Here is an 18,586-nt window from a genome sequence, read left to right as displayed (position 1 = left end):
CTATTTTTTTTTAATTTTCCTGAGAAAGTAAAGAATTTTGTGAAGGCAAAGATACTTGACCCGAGTCTTGAAGAATAAACAGAAATTCACATATTTGAGTACAGAAGAGAAGGAATGTATATTTCAAATATAAGACCCTAGACCAAAATATATATACACACAAATACACATATCTATAGTTTTTTGGAAAACATTGATAGTTGAATATACTGCAATGGAAAATGCCTATAGGAGCAAGCTTTACACATAAAATAAGAGTTAGCTGGGCCTGGGTCTCATGCGTCCTGGAAATCACTGGCAGATATAACTGGAAATTATTCATTAATATTTATCACTTCTCTACTTCTGCTAATAGGTCCAGATTTATGACTGCAAAACAGTGGTTTAAATAGTATTCATTCTGGAATATTGCTCAATTTCACTAGTACTAGTAAGTAAATAAACATGTATGTGTGTGCCTATATATAAAGTAAGTATGAAAGAACTGTTTCAAATAAATAACTCCTTCCCCACATTTTTTTTTTCCAGGAATCCAAACACTCTGATATCATAATGTTCTTTCCTATTTGGGCTAGTTTATAAAGTTCATTTGAGGGTATTCTGAAATTAAATAAAACAAACCTAAAACAGTAGGACTGCATATTGGAAAATGATACTGTGTATAATTTTTGAGACATCTAGCAATGAGATGACTATGCCACCATTTCATTCTTTAATCTCAGCACTTTAGGAGGCTGAGGTGGACAGATCATGAGGTCAGGAGATCGAGACGGTCCTAGCTAACACAGTGAAACCCCATCTCTACTAAAAATACAAAAAATTAGCCAGGCGTGGTGGCAGGCGCCTGTAGTCCCAGCTACTAGGGAGGCTGAGGCAGGAGAATGACGTGAATCTGGGAGGCGGAGCTTGCAGTAAGCTGAGATCCGGCCACCGCACTCCAGCGTGGGTGACAGAGCAAGACTCTGTCTCAAAAAAAAAAGGAAATAAATAATGTAATATACTCTTCATCTTCAGCTTACTCATAAATTAAGTAGGCATGCAGAAAACGCTGCAAATTATTGAAAAAGAAAAGCCAGAAGTCGTTATTTGTAGATTAAACAATTGATTACTTGGAAAATCCAACAGCTTTAACAGAAAAACTACTAGAACTAATAAGAGTTCAGTAAAGTGATATAGCTTTTAAAACTCAATACCTATATACAAAAACAATTTAGAAAATACAACAAAATGATCAAAATAATACTTAGTAATTACCAGCCATAAATGTAAAAGAATTTTTCTCTATATAAAACTAAGTGATGAGTACAAAAAGCCCTGAAGAAAGTGCAATGCCATATTATTTTCCAGGATTAAAATCCTTAATATTATGAAGACATCCACATTCCTAAATAACTGCAAATATCAGTTTATCCTAAGTTAATTTATGAATTCAGGGCAATAAAAAATAAAATCCTACCTACATTTTTCATGGAAACTAACAAGCAGTTTGAAAAAGAATAAGGGTAGAATCAGGCCCTAGTGGATATCAAAACACATAATAAAACTTCACTTATTAAGGCAATGTAGTTTGAGCTCTGGGATACATTCATTTTTATATTCTATTCTGTTCCACTCCTCTTCTTTTCTATTCAAATTAGTTAGAGTGGTCTATGAATAAATTATGAAAAGAATTAGGTATCTACCGGAAAAAGATATTCCTACTTATATCACGAAGAAAAATACAATTCAGAACAAAAATAAATATATATATATAAAGAATGCCAAAAGAAAATTTGGGACAATGTTTAGCTAACAGGTTAGAAAGAAATTCACAGATACTAGAAGTTCTAAAGGAAATAAATAATTTGATTAAAAACGAAGGCTAAAAATTTCTAAGCACTAAAATATACCATAATGAAGTTATAAGTCACAGATTAGGAGAAAATATGACCAAATATTTAGATGAAACATGAATATTCCTAATTTATAAAGAGCTTTATCAACTCAAACAATTGCGTGTATAAGTAGGTAAAGGAAATTGAGAATTGAACAAAGAAGAAATACTAATGTCCAGTAAATGATGTAAAGATGCTCAGCTTTATTAAAAATTAAGCAAATGCAAATTAAAACAAGGATATATTATGCATTCATCCATAAGAATAGATTGTTGTTTTTTTTTTCAACTTCAGTAATTTTTATTGAGATCCCTGTGGTTCATGTGTCTCTACGAATTTATTTATTTATTTATTATTATTATTATTATTATAATACTTAAAGTTCTAGGGTACATGTGCATAACGTGCAGGTTTGTTACATATGTATACTTGTGCCATGTTGGTGTGCTGCACCCATCAACTCGTCAGCACCCATCAACTCGTCATTTACTTCAGGTATAACTCCCAATGCAATTCTTCCCCCCTCCCCCCTTGAACATCGATGCAAAAAACCTCAATAAAATACTGGCAAACTGGATTCAGCAGCACATCAAAAAGCTTATCCACCATGATCAAGTGGGCTTCATCCCTGGGATGCAAGGCTGGTTCAACATTCGCAAATCAATAAACATAATCCAGCATATAAACAGAACCAAAGACAAGAACCACATGATTATCTCAATAGATGCAGAAAAGGCTTTTGACAAAATTCAACAGCCCTTCATGCTAAAAACGCTCAATAAATTCGGTATTGATGGAACGTACCTCAAAATAATAAGAGCTATTTATGACAAACCCACAGCCAATATCATACTGAATGGGCAAAAACTGGAAAAATTCCCTTTGAAAACTGGCACAAGACAGGGATGCCCTCTCTCACCACTCCTATTCAACATAGTGTTGGAAGTTCTGGCTAGGGCAATCAGGCAAGAGAAAGAAATCAAGGGTATTCAGTTAGGAAAAGAAGAAGTCAAATTGTCCCTGTTTGCAGATGACATGACTGTATATTTAGAAAACCCCACTGTCTCAGCCCAAAATCTCCTTAAGCTGATAAGCAACTTCAGCAAAGTCTCAGGATACAAAATTAATGTGCAAAAATCACAAGCATTCTTATACACCAGTAACAGACAAACAGAGAGCCAAATCATGAATGAACTTCCATTCACAATTGCTTCAAAGAGAATAAAATATCTAGGAATCCAACTTACAAGGGATGTAAAGGACCTCTTCAAGGAGAACTACAAACCACTGCTCAGTGAAATAAAAGAGGACACAAACAAATGGAAGAACATACCATGCTCATGGATAGGAAGAATCAATATCGTGAAAATGGCCATACTGCCCAAGGTTACTTATAGATTCAATGCCATCCCCATCAAGCTACCAATGAGTTTCTTCACAGAATTGGAAAAAACTACTTTAAAGTTCATATGGAACCAAAAAAGAGCCCGCATCTCCAAGACTATCCTAAGTCAAAAGAACAAAGCTGGAGGCATCACGCTACCTGACTTCAAACTATACTACAAGGCTACAGTAACCAAAACAGCATGGTACTGGTACCAAAACAGAGATATAGACCAATGGAACAGAACACAGTCCTCAGAAATAATACCACACATCTACAGCCATCTGATCTTTGACAAACCTGAGAGAAACAAGAAATGGGGAAAGGATTCCCTATTTAATAAATGGTGCTGGGAAAATTGGCTAGCCATAAGTAGAAAGCTGAAACTGGATCCTTTCCTTACTCCTTATACGAAAATTAATTCAAGATGGATTAGAGACTTAAATGTTAGACCTAATACCATAAAAATCCTAGAAGAAAACCTAGGTAGTACCATTCAGGACATAGGCATGGGCAAAGACTTCATGTCTAAAACACCAAAAGCAACGGCAGCAAAAGCCAAAATTGACAAATGGGATCTAATCAAACTAAAGAGCTTCTGCAAAGCAAAAGAAACTACCATCAGAGTGAACAGGCAACCTACAGAATGGGAGAAAATTTTTGCAATCTACTCATCTGACAAAGGGCAAAGAACTCAAATTTACAAGAAAAAACCAAACAACCCCATCAAAAAGTGGGCAAAGGATATGAACAGACATTTCTCAAAAGAAGACATTCATACAGCCAACAGACACATGAAAAAATGCTCATCATCACTGGCCATTAGAGAAATGCAAATCAAAACCACAATGAGATACCATCTCACACCAGTTAGAATGGCGATCATTAAAAAGTCAGGAAACAACAGGTGCTGGAGAGGATGTGGAGAAATATGAACACTTTTACACTGTTGGTGGGATTGTAAACTAGTTCAACCATTATGGAAAACAGTATGGCGATTCCTCAAAGATCTAGAACTAGATGTACCATATGACCCAGCCATCCCATTACTGGGTATATACCCAAAGGATTATAAATCATGCTGCTATAAAGACACATGCACACGTATGTTTATTGCGGCACTATTCACAATAGCAAAGACTTGGAAACAACCCAAATGTCCATTAGTGACAGACTGGATTAAGAGAATGTGGCACATATACACCATGGAATACTATGCAGCCATAAAACAGGATGAGTTTGTGTCCTTTGTAGGGACATGGATGCAGCTGGAAACCATCATTCTTAGCAAACTATCACAAGAACAGAAAACCAAACACCGCTTGTTCTCACTCATAGGTGGAAACTGAACAATGAGATCATTTGGACTCGGGAAGGGAAGAATAGATTGTTTTAAAAGACTACCACATCCAGGCAGGGTGCAGTGGCTCACGCCTGTAGTTCCAGCACTTTGGGAGATCTAGGAGGGCGGTCACTTGAGGTCAGGGGCTAGAAACCAGTCTGGCCAACATGGCGAAACCCCATCTCTACTAAAAATACAACAATTAACCAGGCATAGTGGCATGCACCTCGGGAGGCTGTGGCAGAACTGCTTGAACCTGGGAGGCAGAGGTTGCAGTGAGCCAAAATCATGCCATTGCACTCAAGCCTGGGTGACATAATGAGACTGAAAAAAAAAAAAAAAAGACTACAACATCCAGTGTTTGTGAGCATATAGAAAAAAGGATACTCTTGAAGAGGAAAGCATAGTTAGAAAGTAGTTATCAGTATTTTAAATGTAAATGTCTTTGACATAATAATGTCACATCTGTGTTTACAGAAATACTTGCAAATGTGTACAAAGATGTATTTGCAAAGAAGTTCATTACAGCATTATCTGTAATAGCCCAAAGCAGGAAATTGCCTGATTGTCCACCAGTAGAGAAAATGGCTTGCTAAATTATGATATATACAAATATGTAATTCAATGCAGTGACTGAAGAGATGTATATCTCTCTACTGACATGGAAGATCCCAAGATACATATATCATTAAGCCAAAGAGCATGATGCAGATATAGAAAAAGATATTCCCAATTCATATGATCTCCAATTGGTATGGTCCCAATTTTAACCTAATTTAAAGCCCCCTAAATAACCTAGTTATGTAGCACTTGCCAACTTGTAAAACCATGCTAAGCCTCAGTCTCCTTATTTACAAAATAGTTATTATAATAATAATGCCTATCCCCATAAGAGTATTATGAAAATAAAATGAAATAGTCCTTGTAATTATGCTTGGTTCAATGAGGGGAGAGGAAAAGCTTTCCCAGAGTAATACGAGGGATAATATTTATCCTGATACCTACTATTCATATCATACTTTTTAAAAATTAAATTTGAAAACATTTTTAATAGAGATAGGGTCTCACCATATTGCGCAGGCTAGTCTTGATCTCTTGGCCTCAAATGATCCTCCCACCTTGGTCTCCCAAAGTATTGGGATTATAGGCATGAGCCCAGCCTCATATTCTCTTTCATAAACATGTTTTGAATATATCATCCACTGGGATGTTTAATGTCCTTTAAGCAAAAATCTGCGTAACTGACTTAGTATTAGAACATAGATTAGGCTGCCAAAATCGCCATGTCCAGAGCAATGCACTGTCATTACACAATGGCTCACGGCCTGCCAGGCTTTCTGTTTTTTTCCTGACCAGGAAGCCCTTTCATCTACATGATCTTGATTCTTTCCATTTTCTTACAATAGTTCTATTATTTTTATTTATGTTAACCTTAATTGCTCTACAAAAATATGGATAATTAATCAAATAATCATCAGAGCATGATTCCTTCTGGTATTCCAGCAACACAAAAAACTCTAAAGGCCAACAGTATTCTGGGCCCTAATGTTCAACACCATCAAGATACATGTATTTTTGCAGTTCAAGCACCTTCACATTGTTCCTGTTTTATTTCACTGAGAAAAGTAAACAAAGGATGTTTAAATTTAAGACTTCTTGTTTCAGAGCCAACAAACGATATTCTGGTTCCCGGATCAAAGGAAACAAAACAAGACCTCATCCACTGCTTCACAGCAGCGACAGGCTTTCAGGGGTAATGAGTTTACAAACACAGTTAGCAAGGACATTTCTGAATGAACAACCCAAGGCTATGAAAAGCAAATAAAGTAAAAATTAGCTTATTATAAGATTTCAACTAGAATCATTATCTTATATATATTTTCAGTAGTTTAAACTGCAACACTTTTTCAAAACGGCGGCAATACATTTTCAACAATAAGAAAAAGACTTATTTCCTTCACTTCTTTATGACACATTTTCTTTAATCAATGCAGGTCTAAATAAATTCAGCATTTTCTTGAAATACTGACTGGAAGGAATCTCCCACAATGCTTCCACAAGGTCTCAGTTCAGGCTATGGCCCAGGTTCTGTAAAATCTTCCGGACACATCAAAGATGAAAAATGTTCCAGGTCCTAGCACGCTGAGTTTCAGATGATGGCTTGGCAAAGTGTACGTACTCCTGGAGATAAGCCAAACATTCACATGCTTCCACAAACAGGCTACACTCATCACAAGCTTCCTTGGCAGAACCCTGACTCACCTTCACATGATTTCAGTGGCTCTGCAAAATAAGCTCTAAATTGAAACTAACAATAAGCATGGAGAAGATAGCCACATATTAACATTCCAAAAACCACTTTGGCAATCCTCACAAAGGAGAATTCTAATGGCTTTAGAGCAATGTATAATCTCAACTTTCCTTTTCTTCCCCCAAATTAAGGCTAGTTCACTGATTGACAATAGGAAGAATTATCTAGTGTATTGATTGCCCAGTGTGTGCCCGGGAGTATGTTAAGAGTAAGCCAAACTGGAGTTTATAATCATCAGACAATTTAGGGTAAACACTGGTAGTCTCCAAAGATCTAAACAGCTGAGGGCTTTATAGTCTATTCCTCTACAATCTTATAACGTAAGGAGTATGTTACAATGAAAAGAAATTTCAAACTAAATTCTGCTGCATGTAAAATCATTGCTTAACTGGAAGGTGCAAAAAACAGACTCATAGGGCTATCTCATAAAACTCTGTAAAATCCCAGATTTCTGTCCTTAAAGTCATTTTGAAAAGTAGCCTGTGTGAAAGGTTTACTTAAAGTAGTTGCAACTACATTCTGTAGTAGGATGCATTTAACATTCTAAGTGGATCACTCACCAGAATCTTACATACCACAAAACAGGATCAAATGGAGTACTAGTTAGGTATTACTCCAAAAGTTGTTAATTTGCTACCCTCGCCTGACCCAAAGTCTAGTTACACAAAATATTACCATGTACCTTCAACATCATTGATTTCACCAATTATTTGTAACATACTTAACATTAATACCCTGTCTTGTGTAGATTTAAAGTATCAATATCTGGGTGCAGGCTTCTAATCAGCATCTTTCAAATAATAACTTACTAATCCTAGTGTGTGGATTCATGAATGAAATACCTAGAAAGCTAAAGGGTCCTAAAACAAAGTCACTCCCATAAATAGTATGTTATATATGCTAAAGTACTTTAAATTATAGACAATATGACACTAGACACAAATTAGCTCTCTTTACCAACCAATCTAGGGAGTAAGGCAGAAAAGCATAAAGAGAGTTCCCACGGTTTTTCATATTTTAGTGTTTCAATGGATTACTAAAGAACAAGAAGTTGGGCTGGGCGCGGTGGCTCATGCCTGTAATCCTTGCACTTTGGGAGGCCGAGGCGGGCGGATCACAAGGTCAGGAGATTGAGACCATCCTGGCTAACACGGTGAAACCCCGTCTCTACTAAAAATACAAAAAAATTAGCCGGGTGTGGTGGCGGGTGCCTGTAGTCCCAGCTACTCTGGAGGCCAAGGCGGAAGAATGGCGTGAACCCGGGAGGCGGAGCTTGCAGTGAGCCGAGATCACGCCACTGCACTTCAGACTCCAGCCTGGGCGACAGAGCCAGATTCTGTCCCCCAAAAAAAAGAAGTTAAAAAAAAAAAAAAAACACAACATACCCTACATACTGGGAGGCAGAGAGCATGCTAGTTCAAATGGCAACACAAGGAAGTCCACCTTTGTCAAGGTTTTCTAGAAAAACAGAATTAATAAGATATGTGTATGTGTTTTTTTATATATACTATATATATTTATATTAAAATTGATTTATTTTAAGGAATTGTCTCATATGACGGTAGGGACTAGCAAATCCAAAATGTGCAGGGTAGGCCTGCAGGCCGGAGACCCAGGGAAGAACTAATGTTGCAGTTCAAGTTCAAAGGCAGTCTGCTGGCAGAATCCCCTCTTCTTTGATAGAAGTCAGTCTTTCTTCTATGAAGGTCTTCAATGAATTTGATGAGGCCAATCCACATGAAGGAAGGCATCCACTTTAGCCCACTGCTTTAAATGTTCATCTCATCTAAAAGATACTTCATAGACTCCAGAATAATGTTTACCCACATATCTGGGTACTGTGGCCTACCAATGTTGACTCATAAAATGAGGCATCACAAAGTCCTTCAAACAGGATATTCTCTGGCTGCAAAACTGAACTTTTTAGTATTTGACAAGGATAGTCTGGAATATGACTTCCTTACAAGTAAGTAGAAATAAGACTACAGATTTACAACACCTACAAGCTACAGAGACATTTCTGACAAGTTAAAGCATTTCATAAGTATAATATCATTACTTCCATACTTAAACTCCTAGCTTAGAAAAGAAAAAGCCAACCTAGCTAGCACTGCAGTAGGAAAGAATACTGAGGGGCAACTGCATGGGGCCCACATGTAAGGCAGTGGTCAATGAGAACTTGTGCTGCCGTACTCTGTGGGCTTGGCCAACTCACTGGGTCTTTCTGAGATCAGGCTTTTATGTGCAAGAATGCAGGACCAATTCTGATACCCAGGCTGCTGGATTCTAGGGTCAATCTCGACGCTGAAACCTAATCAAAATTCTTATCACTATGTGTCTCTCTGATGACAAGTCTTCAACTATTCATACCTACATTTGATGGTAAGTTAACTAAAAGCATGAATTCTAAGTTGTAGCTTATTTATAGCAAGTTATCTGTTCCACATTTTTTAATACTGCCACATAAATACACAATCCTATTGAGCATTTGAGGGATGGATCATCTGGGACCCATATTTCTACCTAGATGATATTATTATGTTTTTTAGATAGTTAAGCTTTTAGTTAATTTTACCACTCTGCTAGTTCCATTCTCACATCTAAATCATCTAATAGGCATTATAAATGCCAAACCAAAACACTTAGTTTACTGCCCTCTGCTAAATATGGGTCAGCAAGGCAGCTGAGACCCCTCTACCCAGGTAAAAGATAATATCCATAAGCTACTTTTGCAAGGAAAGGTTTCTGAGGGATATCCCATTTGAGGGCATTAATAGGCCAGATGCTCTCCTTCACAACCACAAATCCACATAATGACTCAAACTCTGAATTCAGCAGTAATGTACAAAAAGAAAAGGAAATGTAAAGATTAATACATGTAAAAATCATAAAAGTAAGTTTTTTCTTGCAAAAATACAGGAAAAAAGAGAAAGTAAAGATCAATTTATATTTGTTCATATAAACAGTAAGCTCACTTCTGTAATCCATGTGAGCTAGCCCAAAGAAAGGTAAACTAGTCTATCTATGAAGATGTTAGTGCTGCTAAGCAGTATTTCCAGTTCTTCTTGTGGGTGCGAAGGGTATTTTCTTTCTTTACCCTTTCTTGCCTTGGGGTGGGGCTATGTAAATAATTCTCAACAATGGGTTCTGGGCAGAAGTGGTGTGTGTCACTGAGCCATTTTACTGCGGAGGCAAGACCTTGCAGTGTTTTTTTTTCTCCTTGTATTTCTGGAATCTGGAAAGCATATATGATGGAAATGGATCCTCTACAAGTTTAAGTACCTTAGTGACTATACTGAATACAAGGAGCTTCCCTTTGACCTAACATGGACATGTAACATCAGTGAGAAATAAACATCTGTTAGAAGATAATGGGATCATTTAGTAGTGCAATATAAACTAGCCTATGTTAACCAGGCTACCATCTAAAAGAATCACTTGCTCACTATTACTATGGATTGCAAAGATCCTATCTTGCTTTAAAAACACAAGATTTTGGGGCCAAGAGATGAATATAACTAAGAACCTTTCACCTCATTTTAAGTGAAAACATTAGTGACAATAAATCACACAAAGAACCCCAGGCCATGTCAAAAGCACTAATCTCAAGTCAAGGCCCTATTGTCTGTTCTTCTGCTGTAAGCTCAGTTCCAAAAGCCTACGGGCCTCAGGGAGGGGACTGAATACCACCTTCCATCCTAGGTGGTTCTAGATCTTCTTCCCAGCTTTTCCTCACACAGGGCTGTGGGAACCCAGGCATGGCTGCTTATAGTGGCATCAATCACATCTTCCATATTACCTACCTCTCATGTATTTCTTCCCTTATGCAATACAAAGAGAGATAGTTTTCAGAACCAGTTCTTATCTAAGGACAAAAGAAGTAGTGAGCAAAATAGTCTTCAGAAGGTGAAGATACTGGAAAACACAACTTACGCTGCTTACTAAGTACTCTCAATTCATATCTCCATAGTATTCTTCTTACATTATTTGGAGCAAATTGTTGTATCCCCAACATATTCATATTCAAGCATATACAAAAGTCCATGATAAAATCAAGTATGCATTTTTGTATTATCAATAGCACCAACCACCTCAAATATAGAGGATGCAAACTGTTTAAATTTTTAAACTATTTATTTATTTTTAATAGAGACAGGGTCTTGCTATGTTGCCCAGGCTACTCTCAAACTCCCAGGCTCAAACAATGCTCCCATCTTGGCCTCCCAAAGTTCTGGGATTACAGGCATGAGCCACCATGCCCAGCCACAAAACTCCTCAAATTTAAAATAGCTACAGTTGACTTTGTGGAAAGTTTTATATATACATACATGCATACACACACACACACGCGCACACACACACACATATAAGTAAAATATATATAGTAGTTCATATATATGAAAAGTTAAATTTTCATATATATGAAGATTTTTAGTGAAAGAATATTTCAAGATAAGTAGAGTTTTACTAAGGTCACATATATAGAAATATTAATGAAATAAGTTAAATCTCTTGCTTTTGACAACACAGAATTCAATCATTATTGGTACCATTTATCGGCAAATATGTGTTGTTAAAATACTTGAAAAGTATTTTTTTATTTTAATTTTCATTTTTATTCTAGTGAGACTGAACATTTTCAAACAATGGTCTTTTTCCCATCTTCAATTTGTGACTTACTGGTTACTATACATTGTTTTTCATTGACTTTTAATAAATTTCAATGTATAGTATTGCCTAGAGAAGCCTTAAAAATAAGTTCTCCCTGTAAAAATAGTTTATGCCATTAAAGTAATCAGGGAAAAAAAATCCTTCATAAATGTAAACTTAACTTATCCTGAATATGGACAAATTCTAAGACAATTAAACCTAAATTAGCGAGTTTTTTAACAGAGAACTGGGAAATTCCACTGATGTTCATGTTTTCCTCAGTATTTTTCAATTTATTGTAAACAATTAAACATATCCATGAGAAATTAGCAATGTCTTCTTTCAGTTCAGCCAGAGTTTTAAACTGGAGACATATTTTGCTAACTGACAACTGGTGGCCAGCATGAAATAAATTGGTGGCCTTGGTCCAGTTTCCACTGGACAGGTGTCCTCATCACAGAAACATTTAACTAATTAACCCAATTGGCACCTATGTGGGGGCAGTGGACAATCTCCTAGGTGAAATAACTGATTTCTCATTCCAAGAAGTAAATACTCTTGTACAGATGCAGCAAGTTAAGTTAGTAAATCAATTTTTGTTCTCGCATGTGTCTCAGCAGTTAGTCCTTCCTGCTTCTTTTACTACAACTGCCAGCACCGTGCTTCTAAAAGCCCATAGAGGAAAATTAGTCTAAATTGTCTAAATAAGAAAACAGATGGAGAGGACCAATACGAGGTGCTTGTGTGTGCACACGCAGTGAGATTACAGAGGGGAAATGGGGATGAGGGGATGCCGGGCACACGAAAGAGGGTCTGAGAGCTTCTCTGGAGCATAAAAATGGAAAGAAAGATTTTAAGCTTCTCCAGTACAGAAGTTTACACTCTCCCATGAAAATCCCCCGGGGTGACTAGACCTCTGAATGGAAGGGAGGGTGGGGTAAAGAGTATCATGAGAAGCAAACACTAAACTCTGAGGTCTTGGGTACCTTGGGAAGAGTACCTCAAGCTCCAAATTTTACCTGGAAACAGAATGAAACAGCCTTGAAAGGAACTTAACTGTTCGTTCAAGGAGGTCATCAGAAACAACTGTGGGCTAAAGTCAAAGGGGCTCTCAACACAAGGACCTCTGTAAAACTCCCAGGAACCGTACATACATTTACCCAGGGTAGTGGAAGAGAATGCCAAAACATGGATGAGGCCAAACAAGTGGGTGAGGATCTCAAGAAGGTTAACATTAGTGCAGAGGAAAAAAGGAATGTTATATAAAGTGATTGGCAAACTAAAATGGATTCCTATTCCTTACATAAAAAAGGTTGATGATCAGGCTCTTCACAGTACTATAATAGTCTCTTTTTTCTTTTTTTTTTTACATTTATTTTTATTCAGTCTCCATAGAGACTGCCAAAAAATGCCAATGCTAACTATATTGTAAGTCATCATGGCCGGGTATTGGGAAAGGTTTTCAATTAGCTATAATCACGCCTAGGATAAACCTCAGTTGCTGTGATACTGCCACTGCACAAAGCTATGATGATCTTTCCATATGTCAACACGACTAGGCTATAGTTTCCAGTTATTTAATCAAACATTAATCCAAGTGTCACTTTGAAGGTATTCTGTAGATGTGATTAAAGTTCAAAATCAGTTGACTTTAAGCAAGGGGAATTATCCTAAATAATCTGGGTGGGCCTGATTGAATCAGTTGAAAGGCCTGCAGAGCAGAGCTGAAGTTTCCTGAAGATAAAAGAAATTCTGCCTGTGACAGCAGCTTCAACTTGTGCTTGAGACTTCCAGCCTCCCATCTTCATTTGCCTGCCCTATAGATTTCATACCCAGCCTCCACATGTGCATAAACCAATTCCTTGTGGTAAATCTCTTAAAATGTATCTTCTACTGGCGGTGCTTCTTTGGTTGACCTTGACTGATACATCAACAGTTCAACTCTTCCTCACAGAAAAGGTAGAGTAATTTACAGCAATAGTTTGCAAAGTGCTGACTGTGACCTAAAGAGGTTGTAAATCAATCTAATAGGTCATGAAGAACATTGAGAAAGGAAAGTAAAAAGGATAGAATAGAAAAACGTCAGCATTCATTATAAGTAGTAAAAGGACATGTTGTATTTCAAAACTTTTGGTTTCAAATATACACATACATATACACATATGTATGGATCATATGTCAATATGAAATGGTTTTGATTTAGAGACTAAAAGAACAGTAGCACTTAAGAAATAGTGAAAAAGTCAAAGCAGGGAATATAGTTTTCTCCAACTACTGAGCCTGTGAATGCTGACCACAGATACAGAAATTACCCTTCACACTTTGTCTCCTTTTGAGCCACTGATTTTTACTTCAAATCCTTATTAAGCACCAGTTCACTGGCTGGTACTATGCTCAGTATTGAAAATATCTTATTAGGCCAGGCATGGTGGCTCACACCTGTAATCCCAGCACTTTGGGAGGCTGAGGTGGGTGGATCACCTGAGATCAGGAGTTCAGGACCAGCCTGGCCAACATGGTGACACCCCTTCTCTACCAAAAACACAAAAAAATTAGCTGGGCATGGTGGCAGATGCCTATAATCCCAGCTACTCAGGAGGCTGAGGCAGGAGAATCGCTTGAATCTGGGAGGCAGTTGCAGTGAGAAGACCGCACCACTGCACTCCAGACTGGGTGACAGAAAAAAAAAAAAGAAAAAAAAAAAAACTTTACTAATCTCAGACCTATCATTGTAACCAACATAAGGGCTGTAATAAAGGGATGTGGGCCATACTACGGGAGCACACAGTAGAGACATCTAAGCCTACCTGGGAGGAGAGGTGAGCAAGAAAGGATTTCCCAAGTGACCCCGAAAGCAAAGAGTTCAGCCAGCAATGGTTAGAGTGAGCAAATAATAAGGCGGGGTGGGGGTGGTAGGTGTGGAAGGCATTCTGAGAGGAACAGTAGCATGTGCAAGGTAGGAATAAGACAGAAGAACACAGTAACAGGACAGGAAGTAAGCCAACATGGCCAAGGCTACATACAGCAGTGAATGAATGGGAAGAGATGGTACAAAAATAGGTAGAGGAGCTCTGGGACACAGTTTTTGTGAGTAAAATCCACATGCCATGCAGAGTCCCTAAAAGCATTTGTCTTTCAGAGAATGGGAGTTTACGAAGAAGATTAGAGAGAACCAGAACTAAAAAGAAAGAGAGGAGCCAGGAGCTCTAGGAAACCTCTATCTTCAGTCCTTTTGGAAGACTTAATGGGAGTCTAGGCCCTCTCAGAATACTAAGAGATTTTTCTCAAAGTGATCCTGGTGAGGGGGCCATCATTTGTGTCACAGCAGAAGGAAGGCAAGAATATGATTGCACTGTCCTTGCAACGAAAGCAAAAAGAAGAAAGGCAGCATCAATCTCAGAAGGCCATGAGCAAACCAAGGTCCTAAGAAGTAAAGTTTCTCCTGCAGTCAGTCAGGCAAAAGAGGAACATGAGGGAGAATGACAGCAACAAAAGCCCTTCCTTTGCCAAACACATGTTACATTTTTAGGGTGAAATTATGTAAAATACATGCATTGTAAAGGCCTATCTAAAATCCTCTATTTCCACAATGTGCTGGTCTCATATAAAGAGAATTCATACTTGAGGCTTAGCATTATCTATTAAGAGTCAAAGAATAAAACAAAGGTTGCACAATTTTCTACAATCTCAAACAGTTTCAAATGCTGACAGAGGTTTAAAAAAACTGTTTTAGCAAGGATATCTAGACCTACACAGTACAACGAAAAATTTTAATTTCTGTAAAGGTCAAGAATAAAATATGCTTAATTTTTAAATTCTTCAAGCTGAGGCCAGACATCACATGGTTGAAAAAAAAAAAAAAAAGAATCTTCAAAACAAGACTGAAGCACAAACAACTAATTGTTAGGGAATGCATATATACATGAGGACACTGATGCTGTGGTACAAGGCTGAGCTTGTAAACCTAAGACTAGACTCACAAAAAATCTTTACTGCATTCGGGGCAGCTGTGATCCATGTTAAAAAATAATCATGTTACCCTTAAAAAGCAGGAAAGACTCTGTTTCCTTATAAACAGATTGTCCCTTCCCTTTAGACTTCTCCAAGAACTACAGTCAACTGTAATTGACCAATTCTGGATCATGACTGAAAATGTCAATATACAGCTAAATCTACAAATGGTATCTGTCTCATGTTCCCTTACTTATTGGAAAAACTGAAAGGGTGGAAATCCTTTACAGGAAACAAGATAATCGACTATCTTTGTTAAAATATGTCGAGGACAGTGTTATCTCATTATTCTTAGTGTTTTTGAAGTAAATGCTGCCACCACTTCCGTTAGTATAGGATTAATAGTCAAATCTGGGAATCACTGACCTTGAATCATACTAACTTTGACCTCATATATCTTTTAATAGAACTGATGGTTTTGTAAATATGCTTCTTAAATCAGTTGTCACCACAGCCTCAGAAACTGTCCACATGAAAGAACACACTAGAAAAACTGGTAATTTCTTTATTAAAATAAATAGGTGAATGCTCTGTAAGCAAAAAAGAAAATGCAGCAATCATCTGCACCTCCTACCTGGGTTCCTGATTCTGTATAGACGGTTCATACTTCTGGACCAGTTAGATGCCTTGATAGCACCTCAAATTTAAAGTATCCCAAAACAAAATTATAGTGTCTCTCATCTTGTCTTCAGTGTTTCTCATGTTTGAGGACAACAGGATCCTTTCGGCCACATAGGCTTGAAAGGGCAGTCAATCACACAACAAAACTTCCTCTTTTCCTCCTATACACCCACATGAAATCAGTAAAAATCACCTTTTGTTCCTATCTCTTTTTTTTTTTGGGGGGGGGCGGTCGGAGTCTCCCTCTGTCGCCCAGGCTGGAGTGCAGTAACATGATCTCGGCTCACTGCAACCTCCGCCTCCCAGGTTCAAGCGATTCTCCTGCCTCAGCTTCCCAGGTAGCTGGGATTACAGGCATGTGCCACCATGCCTGGCTAATTTTTGTATTTTTAGTAGAGACAGAATTTCACCACGTTGGCCAGGCTGGTCTCAAACTCCTGACCTCAAATGATCCACCTGCCTTGACCTCCCAAAGTGTTGGGATTACAGGCGTGAGCCACCACACTCAGCCTGTTTCTATCTTTAAAAGGATTCTTGTTCTACTCACTCGTTCCTATTCCCTCTGCATACTAAGATTCCTAATAAGTTATCCTGCAACTTATGATACACCACATCTAGGTGCCATTCCTAAAGCATGGCTCTAATCACATCACTGTGGGTCAGGAAACAACACTGGAAGATGGGATGGAGTAGGGTGCCAGAAGAGAGAGAATGAATTTATGAATGATTTTATATTTCTTTTATATACTTTTTTGTACTTTCCAAATTCTATATAATGAGCAAGTATTACTTTCTAATGGAGATGAAGAAGGGCACAAAAAAGCCTCCTAAGTTTCTCCATATTACCTAGAGAATATAGTTCAAACATGCAGAAAGACATCCAAAGTCCTCTAAGATCTGGCTCCAGCACACATGGCCAGCCTTTACCTAGCACTACTCTTCCTTTCACTCACCCTATCATCCAAAAATTGTTACTATTTTGTTATATGTTTGCTAAGCTTTCTTTAATATTCTTCGGTCTCTCCTAAGATTTATTACATTATGCTATACATTGTATTTATCTGTGACCACAATTTTTATTCAAATAAAGTCAGCTGCTTTGGAGTCTTATCTTTCTATCACTTAATGTTCACAGTACAATGTTTTAGAAGCAATGGGCCTTTAATAATTGTCAGTGAAACATATAAAGTTGGTACCTTAAATCAGAACCACTTCTGAACAAAAGAAAAGTGACCTGTGAGAGGCAAAACCTCACAAAAGGATAATAATAAAATTTATAACTTCAAAACAAAGAAGTCTTATGCACAGTTGAGGCTGTATTCTAGAAGACATGACCTAATAACATAGACTTAATGATTATTTATGTCAGGAATCAAGTATTACCAAAAAAGGAAGATTTATTAATAGTACCAAAATTAATTTTTGTATCATATGGTAGACAACATAAAAAAAGATTTTTACTCTCCTTTTGATGGCTTAGGTTGTTCCCGGCAAAAAATTTTATGTTTCCGGTTTTTGATCATTTTAATGTGACTGAATAGAGAATCTAGTTTGGAAGAACTCATAATTTACTTTTTAAATGTATTTTGAAATGCTAAAATAAAACTGTATTAGAAATGGTACAGTCAAGGGTAATTAGCTTTACTGATGTGGATGAAAGTGTATTATTCGGGTTCTCAGGTTGAAATATAGAGCTGGCAGGAAGAATTAAAATGCTTACAAGTATTTCAATTGTTGCTGGAGAATGGATTTAAATATGTAAATATATAAAAGTGGTTGGCTCCCTTTGCAGCCTTGAGTGCAACATCTATCTTTAGGTGATGTAAGGTCAGTTAAGGCTTTAATGTCCCACAACTGTGGCAGATTTGCTGATTGAAATACAGCAGTCACTTTTACAGTTTTGCATTCTAGTCATGGTGGTCTAACCTGAGAAACTCCATCTGTTATTGCCTGTCCTCTCTCAAGCCAAAAAAAAAAAAAGAAAGAAAGAAAGAAAGAAAACAAAACAAAACAAAAAATCATCCCATGTATAAGAACTCAAGTCTCCCAAAACTTGTGGTCATGGCATGTCATCTCCATCTGCCGTACTGATATCGGGAAGGTAAATACATATGCCATATGTCTTAAACAAAAGTGTAGTTGTACTCAAATGTCCATTTGCTTCTTACAAGTCACCCTGACATAGACAAAGCAATTATAGAAACACAGTTTAATACAGAAGAGAATTAAGCCTCACTCTCTCACTTTGGAAGAAACCAAAACCACTTCCAAATTATAGGTTTCAATTTCTTGAATATCTTGGAACTTCCCTATGACAATATCCTCCAACATTAGGTGACTACCCTCTTGTCTGTAACACCTGTAGTCCTTTAGTACTTACATCCTGCCTTTCA

General features: G+C 37.4%; 1 protein-coding gene and 1 non-coding gene across 20 annotated transcripts in view; both read right to left on the bottom strand.

Annotated features, from left to right (window-relative positions):
• The window catches only part of LOC105475534 (protein phosphatase 1 regulatory subunit 9A), a 391,847-nt gene that overhangs the window by 184,226 nt on the left and 189,035 nt on the right, over positions 1-18,586 (bottom strand). The window lies entirely within an intron of this gene.
• Positions 12,948-13,088, bottom strand: LOC112425546 (U4 spliceosomal RNA). Its single transcript, XR_003016668.2, has one exon. It is a non-coding gene; the product is annotated as a U4 spliceosomal RNA (small nuclear RNA).

Source organism: Macaca nemestrina, chromosome 4 (genome assembly GCF_043159975.1).
Source record: "Macaca nemestrina isolate mMacNem1 chromosome 4, mMacNem.hap1, whole genome shotgun sequence".
Lineage (NCBI taxonomy): Eukaryota > Metazoa > Chordata > Mammalia > Primates > Cercopithecidae > Macaca > Macaca nemestrina.
The sequence above is the reverse complement of the archived record's forward strand: the minus strand, read 5'-3'. Positions and strand labels throughout refer to the sequence as shown.